We start from the raw sequence: 10,729 nt of genomic DNA, 5'->3' as shown, positions 1-10,729 counted from the left end.
CCCTAATGGGGATTAAGCCCACAACCCAGGCCTGTGCCCTGACAGGGAATCAAACCTTGATCTCCTGGATGATAGGCCAATGCTCAACCACTGAGCCACACAGGTTGGGCTGGGCTTTTTTTAACCCAGCTTTTTAGTTTCAAAATTTACAAACTGGCTGAAGAGTTGAAAGCATAGTCCCATGAACAGTATACCCTTCACTAAATGCTAATGTTTCACAACATTTGTGTCCTCTCTCACTATACAGGTTTTGTTTCTCCTGAACCATTGGAAAGATGAAAACAACACTGCTTTGCCCCTAAATACCTCACCATTATCACAAACAAGAAACTTTATAACATTTCATCATATTATTCAGTATACCATCCACATTGAAATTTCCTTTGCTGTCCCAAAATGTCATAAACACACACTTTTTTTTTCAATTCAGGATCTACCCAAGAGTCACTTGTTACATTTGATTTCACACCTCTTTATATAAACTCCTTTAGTCTACTACCTCTCATTTAAAAAAAAAAAAAATCTTTCCTAACTTTGACATATTTGAATAGCCCAGGACAATTGTCCCATAGATTGTGTCAGTTTGGATTTATCAAATTGTTTCCTTATGATTAGATTCAGGTTAAACTTTTTACTAAGAAAAGTTAAAGGTGATGTGTACTTTCATAGGGTAGCACAGCATCGTGTTGTCCCATTACCCATGATGCCAAGTTCAATCACTTGGTCAAGGTGTGGTCTGGCAGGTCTCGCCACAAAAATACCTCTCTCCCTCTGCAACAGACAGTATCTGCAGTGATAGGCTGAAACCAGGTGGAAGTAACACATATCGATGAATACATGGCTTTGATTATAAAGTAATTTTCTTCTTTTTTTAAAGTATATCTTTATTGATTTCAGAGAGAGGAAAGGGAGGGAGAGAGAGAGATGGAAACATCAATGATGAAAGAGTCATTGATCGGCTGCCTCCTGCATGCCCCCAACTGGGGATCGAGCCCGCAACCCAGGCACATGCCCTGATCGGGAATTGAACCCCGATCTCCTGGATCCTAGGTCAATGCTCAACCGCTGAGACACGCCCGGCTGGGCTAAAGTAATTTTCTAATTCCATTATTCCTTCTGTGTTTATTAGCAGTCATTCCTGCCTAAAGAAGTGTACCCTCCCCCTTTTTTCCCTTTCTCTTTTTTTCCTCTTCTCCTCCTCTCCACTCTTCCTTCGTTTTGAATAATAGTGTGGACTTCTAGATTCTTTTTAATTCAGTTATCATAATTAAATACTATTATTTTTGGTGTTCAAATTGCCCATATTTGGCCAGTGGAGTACTTCCTTGCTTTCTGACATAATTCCTACGGGCTTTCATTGCATTTTCTCTGTCCTAGGCAGAGAAACCCTAGTTTCTCTTATATATATTCATATAGATATAAAACAGTAAACAGTATGCCCTTCACCTGGATATAGTTTTAAATCATGAGTTCATACTGATATCTCCCATTCAAAATGCAGCACCATGGGGTTGTGGATGGAAAAGGGGTCACATACTAAACCTAATGAGCTCAGAGAAGGCCTGCATGGCAGGCCTTACAAACTCAAAGAACTAAAGTAACTACATAGGATGGTCTGAACATAAAAATTCCTACCTATAAGTGAGTCATGGATGGGGATCATGTTCTAGGCCCATATCTTCTGTCACAAAGGTCAATCTTTACCTTAACTGAGCCAGTCTAGTGTCTTTTTGCATGTATGATAACATACCTTTAGAATGTCAGAGTAATCCCCTTTTTCCAAACCCCTCAGGGCACAATCTCCCACCAGAGCACTAGACCACAGACCACAGGAACCCCCTTTGACTTGACAGGGGACCTGGCCCTTAGTGGGTCTGCCTAGGGCTGAGCTGTAGTGTGTGGGTTCCTGGCTTTGTGTAGAAAAGACTTCACAGCACGAGTCCAGGTGACTATGAGAGAATGTTTATTAAAGCTGGGGACAGTGAAACAAGGGAGGGCTTAGCATAGAAAAAGCAACAGGAGAGTCTAGGCTGGGCTGCTTTGGCTCACTGAGAAGTGAGAGAGACAAAGGAGCCTTGGAGACAGGTTCGGGGGGTAAGCCTGGGACAAGCTGCCTCTGCCTATTGCTCCCCTGGTTGCAAGTCTCATGGGGTCCCTTAGAGTTTAGGAGATGCGTGCCTATGGGGGAAGAAGAGAGGGAAGGGAATGGTAAGGGAAGGCTCCTTTGTCTCAAATCAAACCCGCACTTTTGGTGTACAAGATGACAGGCCAACCAACTGAGCCACATTGGCCAGGGCTGTCTCAAGGGTTTTATCTTTCTCTTGCTGGTGGAAATTTTAAGGGAGGTCTCAGGGGAGGGTTTTAGCAGAATATTCAACAGTTGTCTAGGTGTGTTCTTTCAGGGTCGAGATCTTCACTGAATGGTCAGGTCAAGACAGGGGGTCATTAGTCAGTGCAGCTGGTCCTGGTGCCACCCACCTGGTTTTGCTGCTTTTCTGGGCCTGGAGCTGAAATACATCTGAGGCCCAGATGTTATCTCTATGGAGGTGACCTTCTGTATCTGGCTGTAAATTGCTCAGCTAGTTTGTTCAGCTACCTGTCTCAGTTTCCCTATTCCACTTGTCCTGGCTTACTGGCCTGTCTCACCCTCACTGCTATCTTGTTGCCCAAATACCATCTTTATGTGCTGTAGATGTTAATTGTTTACTATCCTATACCCACCAATGTAAAAGAAGTATGTGGAAATTGTCATCAGTTTGGCTGAAATAAACTCATAAAAATTCTCTACAAGTTTGGACGTTTCTTACGTTGGCAGGGTTCATTCTAAACTTTCCCTTTCTATATTTATATCTTCTTTTTACCACAGTGAAAGCCCTGGTTTGTGTCAGCATCAATAGATTTTCTCATTTATTTTACCCTACAATATACACAAAATAGTTGAGATTACACACCAGGACTACCACCAGCAACAAACCTAAGTTCAAGAGTTCCTTTCAGTTCTTTTTATCTTGATGATATGTGAAGGAGGAAGAAACTTTCCTCTACCCTTAAGGGTCTAATAATCAAATAATCAAAAAGACACGAGACAGATTAGCAAGAGAAAATGACCAAATTTAATTGCATATGTATGGGAACCCCACATACATGAGAGAGTCAGAGACCCCATATACAAGGACAGTTTGGGGGCAGAAGAGGAAAATGAGGTGAATATGGCACTCTGAGCTAAGGATGGTGTAAGGCGCCCTGGAGCTTCAGAGGCAAGGAGGGTCATGCAGAAGAGTAAATAAAAAGAACAGTTCAGCCCTGGCCGGTGTGGTTCAGTTGGTTGGGCACTGTCCCAGGCACCAACCGATTCCCAGTCAGGCTCAGTCTCCGGTGGGAGGCATGCAGGAGGCAGCCAATCAACGTTGGGCTTTCACGTTGATGTTTCTCTCCCTTCCTCTCTCTATAAAACTCAATAAACTATTCTTTTTAAAAAAAAAAAAAAAAACAACAGTTCAGTAATTACAAGTCTGCCCTGCCCTATAGATAGGTCCTAAAAAAGGTTATCTCTGATAATCTCTTATTATGGGCAAGGCCCTAATTCAAGTTCTTCTTGGTAGTTAAGGGTGAGTAGGGAGCAAAATTTGCTCTTGTGCCAGCAGGGTCTTAGATGCCCTTAGCTCAAAACAGTCTGCATACTACAGAGGCACATCTTGAGGTAACTCACTCTGAACCCCTAGATACATCCTCCTAAATGGTATGAAGTTAGAGTACTGTGTTCAAAAGTTACCTAAACTAATTTGTTTTTAATATAGTTATGTTATTAATTTGATATATTGTTAGATTTATTTTTATTTGCATCAATTTTATTTTATTTTTTATTTTTTTTAAATATATCTTTATTGATTTCATAGAGAGAAAGGGAGGGGGAGAGAGAGAGAGAAACATCAATGATGAGAGAGTCATTGATTCGCTGCCTCCTGCAGGCCCCTGCTGGGGATCGAGCCCTCAGCCCCGGCATGTGCCCTGACCTGGAATCGAACTGAGATCTCCTGGATCCTAGGTCGATGGTCAACCTCTGAGCCATGGCGGCCGGGCTATTCGCATCAATTTTAGAGTTTGCTTTTCTCATTCTTTTTGTTCAATTTCATTCTCAAATGTAGTACTCCCTTTCTTTTCTTTGTATTCTGCTCCTACACACCTCTGAGCAGCAACCATTATCATTAGTTCCTAGTTTATTCTCCCACCTTCCCCAAATTAAGAATAGATATCTATATATATGTCTGTTATCTATTGCTGTACAACTAAGCTTAGTAGCCTAGAACAACCAACACTTACTATCTCATCGTTTCTGCAGATCAGAAATCCAGAGGAACTTAGGTAGGTACCTTTGACTTCAGGTCTGTTGCAAGAATGCAAAGAAGGTGGCACTTGGGATTGCAGCCATCTCAAGGTTTGACTGGGGGAGGATCAGTTTCCAAGCTCACCCAACCCGGCTCTTGGCAGGTACCTCAGAAGATCCTCTTTCAAGCTCCCTCATGTGGCTGTTGGCTGACCTCACTGGCTGTCAGCCAGTGTCTTAGTTTTCTGGGGCTGCTATAACAAATTACCACAAACTGGCTGGCTTTAAAAAATAGGAATTTACTCTCTCACAGATCTGAAGACCAGCAGTCTGAAATCAGAATGTCTGCAGGGCCATGTTCTTTCTGAAGTCTCTAAGGGATAATCCTTCCTTGCCATTCTCCTAGCTTCAAGAGCTATCCTAGCTTCCTTGCTGTTCTCCTGGCGTTCTCCTAGCAGTTGCTAGCTATCCTCGGCATTCTTGGCTTGCAACAGCATAACTCCAATTTCTGCATCTGCCTTCATGTGGCATTCTTCCCTCTGTATCTGTGTCTCCGTGTGTCCAAATTTCCTTCTTATAAGGACACCAGGCATTGGATTAAGGCCCACCCTAATCCAGTCTGACCTCATCTTAACTTAATTACATCTGCAATGACCCTATTTCCAAATAAGGTCACATTCACAGGTGCAGGGTGGGTTAGGACTTCAACATATCTTTTTAGGAGTCACAATTCAACCCACAACAGCTGGAGATACCAGTTTCTTGCACTGTGGCCTCTCCATAAAACTACTCATAACATAGTAGCTTGCTTTGCCCTCATGAGAGAGGAAAGAGAGAGAAAACAAGATTTCATGATAAAACCCACAGTCTTTTTGTAACCTAATTTACTAGTGACATCCCACTACTTCTGCTATATATATTCTGTTTGCTAGAAACAAGTCGAGGCCACGCTCAAGGCAAAAGATTACATAAGGGCATAAAAAACAATTAGCAAGGTCACTAGGCCATCTTAGAGGCTGCCTACCACAATATTTTTTTCTTACCTCTCCTTTCTTGCATGAAAGACAGCACTTTTTTTTCCCACCTAGCTTTTTTTCACATAACAATATATAATGTATCCTGGAAATCAGAGCAGTTCACCAAGACCTTTCTTGCCCTTTATTACTGCAGCATAGTTCTCCACTGTGTGGGTGGACTCGAGGTATTCATTCAGCTTTCTATGGTGTGACAGCAGAATTCTAAGGTGACCTCCAAGATTCTTGGCCCCTGGTGTACACATACCCTCTCCCAGTTACTCAGTCAAACACTAATCTAGGTATGGCTGTGAAAGGATTTTTGCATATGTATTAAAGACCCAAATCAGTTGACCCTATGATAGTGAGATTGTCCAGTAGGCCTCCCTCTCCTAATTTTTAAAAGCAGAGAGTTTTCTCTAGATGGTCTCAGAAGGAAAATCAGAGCTTCAAATCACAGGAAGGATCTGACACACTGGCTTGAAGAGGGAGAGTTGCATGGCAAAGAATGCAGGTGGCCTCTAAGAGCTGCGAGTGGCCCCTGGCTGACACCCATTAAGTCAAAGCAACCTCAGCCCTGCCACCACAAGGAATTAACTTCTGCCAGGATGAGCTTAGAAGCAGGTGCATCCTCATTAGTTCCCCAGATGACAACTAAGCCTGGCCAACTCCTTGATTTCAGCTTTGTGATATCCTGAGCAGAGAACACAGCCACACTGATCCACAGAACTGTGAGCTGACAAATGGGTGTTGCTTTAAGCTTGTGCTAACGTATTGTGCAGCAATAGAAAGCTAATCAGTGTGACATATAAGTTGTTTGCAATATTTTGCTATGACAAATAATGATATGATGAATAAACTTTTGCATTTATTGTTTCTATTGGAGGAGGTGTAGCTTCAGGGTAAATTCCCAGAAGTGAAATTGCTGGGTCAAAGAGTAAATGCATATGTATAAAAACTGCATCTCTTGATGCAAAATGCTCCTCCAGCAGTCTTTACATGCAATGGTTTACTCAAACCAAAGAGGCGTTATCTGCAAGTTGCAGAAGAGGGAACTGAGATTTCAGGAGCTAACTAGCCTCTGCCAGAACCAGGGTCCAGGGCCATCTTGTTCTCATTCTCTCCTCCTATTCTCCTATTTCTCCAGCTCAGACCTCAGGTTGGGCTTCAACGACCCCTCTTCTACTTTCCAACTTGAACTCTGAGTCCCTGGAGTTTAGTCCACACCCTGTTTTTTTTGTTTTGTTTTTTAATATTTTGCTTAATGCTTTAATGAGTGATATATGCATTGTAAAGGTTTTTCTTCTGAGGAGGTTTTCTTTTTTAAAAAAATATATCTTTATTGATTTCAGAGAGAGGAAAGGAGAGGGAGGGAGAGATAGAAACATCAATGAGAGAGTCGTCATTGATTGGTTGCCTCCTGCAGGCCCCAGGCTGGGGATTGAGCCTGCAACCCGGGCATGTGCCCTAATCAGGAATGAAAGCACGATCTCCTGGATCCTAGGTCGATGCTCAATCCCTGAGCCACGCCCGGCCAGACATCCACACAGTCTTTTGAAATCAATAATTTGGACCCATTTGAGGTATCATTTGAATCCTGCCATAAAAAGAAGTTCATATTTCAGATATTATGCAGTACACCTGAAACTAATACAAAATAATATTGAATGTAAACTATAATTGAAAAAAAAAAATTTAAGCATATTAATAGCAAGTACCCTTTAAAATTTTACTTTCATATTAAACTTGTTTAATCATATTTCTGGCATTTATTAAGATTGTGCGTATGGTCCTAAGGCAGGTAGCTCAGTTGGTTAGAGTGTCGTCCCCATATGCCAGGGTTTTGGGTTCAGTTCCCGATCAGGGCACATACAAGAATCAGCCAATGAATGCATAAATAAGTGGAACGACAAATTGATGTGTGTGTGTGTGTGTGTGTGTGTGTCTCCCTCTTCCTTCCTCTCTTGCTAAAAACTTTTTTCAGTAAATAAAAATTGTAAAATGTGTACATATCTATATTAGGCTTGTTTTCATATTTTATTGTTTTCCCAGAAATTAGCTTTTCTTTCTGAAATGTAGCTAAGAAGTTGTAAAACCAAGGTGACTTTTGATTTGAAAGGTAAAATTTGGGTAATTGAATGATGTAAGTTTGTTGTTATTAAATTGATCATCAATGCTTCTATTCTTCAAAAATATTCAGAAGGTTTTTTTTAAAAAAAGGCCAATCCTCAGCATGTGGGAAAAGTCATTGGAATGCTTTCCTGTCTAGTGTAAGGAAAGCAGTACGCTACTTTTGCCCTGGGAGGTGTTGCTCAGTGGTTAGAGTGTCGGCCCACACACCAAAGGGTTGCAGGTTCAATTCCTGGTCAAGTTTACGTACCTGGGTTGCAGGTTCGGTCCCCAGCCCAGGCCTCGTGCGGGAGGCAACCAATGATGTTTCTCTCTTTCTCCTTCCCTTCCACTCTCTCCAAAAAATCCATGGAGAAAATATCTTCCAGTGAGGATTAACAAAACAAAAAAAAGAAGAAGTACGTGACATTTTCTACCCGCACTCTCATCTCACAAAGGCTTTTCCAGACTCGTGACTATGTGGCCGTGCATTCAAAGGCACTGGATTTCCCCTTTCCCATAGATCCTTTAGATACCTGAACTCCACAGCAAAGAGTTAAATAATTACAATCTGGTCCTTTACAGAAGAAGTTTGCTACTCCTGCTCCAGCCTTTAGCACAATTTGTGTTTAAATATTCCAGCCTGGCCCTGGCTGTGTAGTTCAGTTGGATAGAACATCGTATCAATATGCCAAGGTTGCAGGTTCAATCCCAATGCATCTCTCTCTCTCTCTTTCTCTGTCTCTCTCTTTCTCCCTTTTCCTCTTTCTAAAATTAATAAATAAACAAAGCTATTTTAAAAATAAATAACTATTCCAGCCTGGTCTCTGTCTTTTGGGGTTCATTTGGTAAAGGGAGAAGAGCACAGTCTTGTGACAGCTTGTGGTAGCAGAAGCAACTATCATGAGACTCATGAAGACCTCCTGGCAGCCTGACGGGACAGACGTGTACCACAGTTCTCTTAGGACAATCCGTGCAGCTTACACATTTAACCTCATTCTCTTGCACCTTCCCTTTAAAATCACAAGAATAAAATCAATTGCACATTTCAAATTGAAATCACGAGATAATCTGTCAGATTCCCTAGAGAGTATAATTTCTGTTTTTTTTACAGAAACTTTACATAAATAACATACACAGATTGTCTTACACTTTAAGGTTAATACTAAAAATTTAGTACTATGGGTTTGATATATCTCATCATATCTGTATGTAATTCTAAACCTTTTTGGTGTTATATAATCATACAGTAATGTACCCAACTAACAACAGATTTATCAGCTCAAATCAACTGAGTAATTGGATAATGAGAAATAAGTTGGGACATTGGTGAGATTGTTCATTTTGAAGAGATATGAGACTGGGACCCAACCTAGGAGCTACTCTCTAGTCGTGTGTCCCCTTTTTATCGAGGAGCTGTGTCTGATATGTAGCAGGGAGCTCAAGTCTAAGTCTTTCCTTTGGAATTTATTTTCTATACCTTCATCCCTGGGCATTTTGCCCCCACAAGTCTAATTTGTTTGTGTCTTGTTTTAACTTTTAAAACCCGGATTTAGATGGAGAGAGAGAAGCAAGTCACATTTAAAGGACTGAGAATAATAATAACTTTCAACGTCTCAACCGCAACACTGGAAGCTGGAAAACAATGGAGCAATGCCTTAAATTTGAGGGGAAATTATTGGCAAACTGTAATATCATATGTAACCAAGGGAATAACCAATTTACAAACACGCGTGGTCTTGAAGAGTCTGGCTTCTCATAAAAGTATCCTTAGAAAAGCTAGTGGAGGATATTCTTCCTTAAAACTATGGATTAGAAAAACACATGAAGATGTGGGGTCCAGGAAATAGGAGATCCAGCACAGGACCGTGGGGGAAGGACTTCCCAAGATGACAGTGAAAATAAATCTCAGGACAACAGCAACCATCCAAGATTGGAGCAGGAGTACAAAGAGATCCTGGAAAAAATGAAACTGATAAACCACCTGACATCTATGAAAATATTGATAGGAGGCTTTATTCTTCTAGCAGAGAGTTTGAGGATGGGTTAGAAATAGGTAGCCAGCTCTGACTGACGTGGTGGGTTTGATTCCCGGTCTGGGCACATACCCAGGCTGTGGGTTCGATCCGTATGGGGGCAACCAGTCGATGTTTCTCTCTCACATCAATGTTTCTGTCTGACCCTCACTCCCTGCCTTCCTCTCTCTAAAACCAATAAAATAAATAAATTTTTATAACACATCATTAAATGTATTGGGGTGACAATGGTTAATATGAACATATAGGTTTCAGGTGTGGGTTTCTATGTTACAAGATCTGTATATTGCTCTGTGTGCCACCCACCACCCAAAATCATATCTTCTCCAGTCACCATATATTAAGACCCCTTTCATCCCTACCCTCCACCTCCTTCCCTCTGGCAACCACCACACTGCTGTTTGTGTTCACGAGTTTCAGTTTTATATCCCACATATGAGTAAAATTATATGGTTCTTAGCTTTTCCTGACTGACTTATTTCACTTAGCATAATATTCTCAAGGTCCATCCATGTTGTTACAGATGGCAGTGTTTCATCCTTTATCATGGTCGAGTAGTATTCCATTATGTACATGCTCCACAACTTCTTTATCCAGTCCTCTATCGCAGGACACTTTGGTTGTCTCCATGTCTTGGCCACGGTGAATAATGCTGCAATGAACGTAGGGGTGTATATATCTTTGTGAATACAGGTTTTTGAGTTTTGGGGGGTATATACCTAGGAGAGGGATTGCTGGGTCATATGGTAGCTCTATTCTTAATTTTTTGAGGAATCGCCAGACTGCTTTCCATAGTGGTTGTATCAGTTTACATTCCCATCGGCAGTGAATTGGAGCTTCATCCCATACACCAAGAGGTGGCGGGTTCAATTCCCTGTCTGGGCACATACCCAAGTTGTGGATTCGATCTGTGTGGGAGACAACCAATCAATGTTTCTCTCTCACATCAATGTTTCTCTCTTGTGCTTGCTCCCTCCTTTCCTTTCTCTAAAACCAATAAAATAAATAAAATTATTTTTAAAAGAGGAAGAAAAGAAATAGGTACCCAGAAAAGTGAGCCAGAATAATTTTTAAAATGAAGACAGTTGTTAATTCCAGGGAAAACCAAGGCTTATGGATGAAAGGAAATACACTACATGGCTCAACTGTAAAAAACATTTACAAAGTCAAAGTAATTAAAACACTATATATTGATTTAGCCAAAAATTGTGGTGAAATTGTGATTAGAAGATAGTGAAGTACTCTTT

Source organism: Miniopterus schreibersii (assembly GCF_964146895.1).
Source record: "Miniopterus schreibersii genome assembly, chromosome: 2".
NCBI classification, from domain to species: Eukaryota; Metazoa; Chordata; class Mammalia; order Chiroptera; family Miniopteridae; genus Miniopterus; species Miniopterus schreibersii.
Note: the sequence above shows the minus strand (reverse complement) of the source record.